This window comes from Octopus bimaculoides, chromosome 9, assembly GCF_001194135.2.
Source record: "Octopus bimaculoides isolate UCB-OBI-ISO-001 chromosome 9, ASM119413v2, whole genome shotgun sequence".
NCBI lineage: Eukaryota > Metazoa > Mollusca > Cephalopoda > Octopoda > Octopodidae > Octopus > Octopus bimaculoides.
The window spans coordinates 4,156,005-4,159,660 of NC_068989.1; the positions used below are offsets into that span (position 1 = coordinate 4,156,005).

The 3,656-nt window shown below is 36.6% G+C and overlaps 1 protein-coding gene across 1 annotated transcript in view; it reads left to right on the forward strand.

Moving 5' to 3' along the window:
• LOC128248688 (uncharacterized) overlaps positions 1–3,656 on the forward strand; it is a 181,401-nt gene that overhangs the window by 73,646 nt on the left and 104,099 nt on the right. The gene's annotated exons all lie outside the window — the stretch shown is intronic.

Here is a 3,656-nt window from a genome sequence, read left to right on the forward strand (position 1 = left end):
TATATATATAATATATGTATATAATATATGTATATAATATATATATATGTGTGTGTGTGTGTGTGTGTGTGTATGTATGTATGTATGTATGTATGTATGTATGTATGTATGTATGTAGTAATGTTTGTTTTTAAGTTCAGTTTAATAAAAACAATTTGACATTAATCTGATGGTTTATTCTATAATTTTGTTGAGTATATATTTAAAATCCTTAACCAAAAATGTTATTGACAGTGACATCGACCCCGGCACTTGGTTCGTACTTCGATTTTTTCTATCCTAAAGAGATGAAAGGCAAATTTCACCTCGATGTTATTTCAGCTCAGAATATAAAAAGCCGGAAGAAAAGCCGCTAAGTGTTTTGTCCGTCATACTAACGATTTATCCACCTTGCTGCTCTCCTAATTAATTGATCTTTGAATAATTTAGACGAGATAGTCTAATGGAAATAATTCAAAATCACCAGTGTTATGAATATGGGCGATAAAGACGGATAAATGTGTATCAAATGACATACAAGTGAATTCTTGTTTTATTGAAATTTACTCCCCAATAAACCTGGGAAATTAGTTTTGCTAGTGGTAGAACAGTTGAGAGAACTGAGGCAACCTTAGATGAAATATTTTGCTTAAGAAAAAATTGCACCCCCACTCCGGAATCGAGATCACTCTCTTACGATTGGAAGTACAGCACTCTAACTACTAGATCACGCGCCTTTAACAAATATTGTTTTCTACTGTAGGCAAAAGACCCGAAATTTTGGGGGAGGTGGCCAGTCGATTAGATCGACCCAGTACACAACTGATATTTAATTTATCGACCCCGAAAGGATGAAAGGCAACGTCGACCTCGGCGGAATTTGAACTCAGAACTCAAAGTCAGACGAAACGCCGTTAAGCATTTCGTCCAGCATGCTAACGGTTCTGCCAGCTCGCCGCGTTGCCTTTACCAAATATTAAGACATATCTGCAATTGATTTCAAGCTCTGGCACAATTCCACAAATTTGGGAGGGGGGGGTAGTAAGTCAATTACATCGACCCCAATATTCAGCAGGTACTTATGTTTTAGACCCCGAACGGATCAATGGCAAAGTCGACTTCGGTAGATTTTGGACTCATTACGTAAAGGCGGACGAAATGCCGCAAAGCATTTCTCCCGGCATGCTAGTGATTCTGCCAGCTCGCCATTTTAAGAATTGTTTGGAGACAAAAAGATAGCTATGGGCACGTGTTTCTTCCGTCTGGCGTCATCAGCGTTCACTCCAGCTGATACTAATTCATACACAAAAAGGAATAGAAAGCATTTATATCCTAGTTTAATTTGCATAATTTAAACGAAGGTGAGACGCGACATATAATTGACAGTTGCTAATGGTATCAGAAGGGACAGCAAAGATGGATAAATGGTTTTCATTTAATTTGGGAGAGCAATGTTCTAACATGTCTCAGTATTAGCGGGTATGGCGTGGAAGAAAACGGAGATCAATATTTTCGACATTCAAAATTCGTACATCCTTGCTAAACGAGGGTGCCTCTACATCCTTGCGTGATTTGCTAAAAGCAGTTGTCATGCTCAAATAACATTACCACTGACTTAGGAAAGGATTCACGGAATATCGCGGCGTTGGATTCAGTGCGGATAGAAAAAAGAAACCGTTTTGGTCGTGGGTGGATTGGTTTCGACTAGAGTTAACCTAGTGCAAAGCAACAGCGACTTCAGATTCGTTGAAGTATGTGTTCTAGTTACCAAGATATTATTCTAGCAATTATTCCCGGGGAAGGCTTTCATCCTTTTGGAGTCAATAAAATAACAACCACTCAAGTACTGCTCCTGTTGTAACCGACTATATTTACCACCCGTCCCCCACCCCACCAATTTATACTCTTGTGCCTATGGTAGAAATCATTATGGAATAATAATGAGTTTTCAGTTTTCTGTTTGTAGCAATTTCCCTTCTTCTTCTTCTTCTTCTTCTTCTTCTTCTTCTTCTTCTTCTTCTTCTTCTTCTTCTTCTTCTTCTTCTTCTTCTTCTTCTTCTTCTTCTCCTTCACTAATGTGTGTGTTTGTGAAAGACACAAACATCACGTCATTTAACTGCTCCATCCCTGACAAGCTAAGGCCATTTTCCTACGCCAGAAATCAATAGTTTAATTCGTTTGGGTGTGATCTATGGTTTAATACTGCCTCAATTATTAGATTTTCTTTCATATGCAACTATTGATTTTCTACTTAAGCACAAGGATATATTCAGAAAGAAGGTATTTGAATACTGAATCGGACAATCTATTACCGTGGTTTGAAAAACAAAATTTAACCAATGGGGTTTCGACTCGGAATTTATAGGAGTGATAGGAACAAATGCTGTTTTATCGATTTTGAAGGAACGAATTGCAAAGCCAGCCTCATCACTATCTAAAAGCAGAATGTATAGGGAGCAATTATAAGTTTTTATATGGCATTCAAGTATAAAATTGAGGTAAAAATGATTTTTGGTAGCCCTACTGATACGATTCGAACAAATATATTTAATACTTGCCGGCAGATAGCCCTGATGATCACAGGGTTTCTACAACTAATTCTCGTTATCAATTATAAATATTTCATTCTGATATTAATAACAGATATTGACAAGAAGGAGATGGAGGTAAACTCTAGACTATGATTTCATTCAAAATTAAATAAAAGTATTTCAAGACAAAGTTGTAGTATTCAACATAAGAAGGTATTTCCCCTCTGTTCGAGGTAACCGATGATAAATAACTCCAAGAATCAAATGAGCCCGAGTTTCTAAGACACAACTGAAAATAATGTGAGACAATGATTTTAACAGGAGGAACTTAGTCGCTAGCAGTGACTGATTACTTGACTAGTACTTTAGTTTATCGACCCCGAAAAGATAAAAGATGATATCCGGATTTGTACTCAAGAAAAAATTACGCAACGCCATTTTATTAATAATCTAACGATGCTACAACCTCGGCGCCTACATAATGATTAATAATAGATGTATTCCTTTCTACTCTAGGCACAAGACCTGAAATTTTAGAGGCTGGGGATAGTTGATTACATCGATCCGAGTGCAAAACTTGTACTTATTTCATCGACCTGGTAAGGGTGAAAGGCAGAGTGGACTTCGGCGGTATTTGAATTCAGAATGCAAAGGCAGACGATATCTGCAAAGCATTTTGTCCGATGTGTTAACGATTCTGCCAGCTTGCAGCCTTAATGCTAGATATAATGAGCCAATCAGCCCGAATTAGAAACAGAAGACGACAACTGACGGAATTTAACGATGTTAGTTAAGTGTTGCTCTTGTCTTAAATAACTAAATTCCATAATATCTTTTGTAGGTCTTCTGAAACATATTTTACGAAATTAATATTCCATTTGAATAATGACATACAAACTCAATCTCACATTTGTATATTTGTCTATATCTTCAATATGTATCTACCTATCTATCTATCCGTCTAACCGGTTAGCTACCTAGCTATCAATCTGTCAATTTGTCAGTGTATCGGTCTCCTTAAATGTCTTTGTCTATCTAAATAGCTATTTATTCATCTACCTATCTTCCTCTTTACCATCACTCAATCTATCTGTCCTCTTGCGTGTGTATGTATACGTATATATATATGTATATATATATATATAT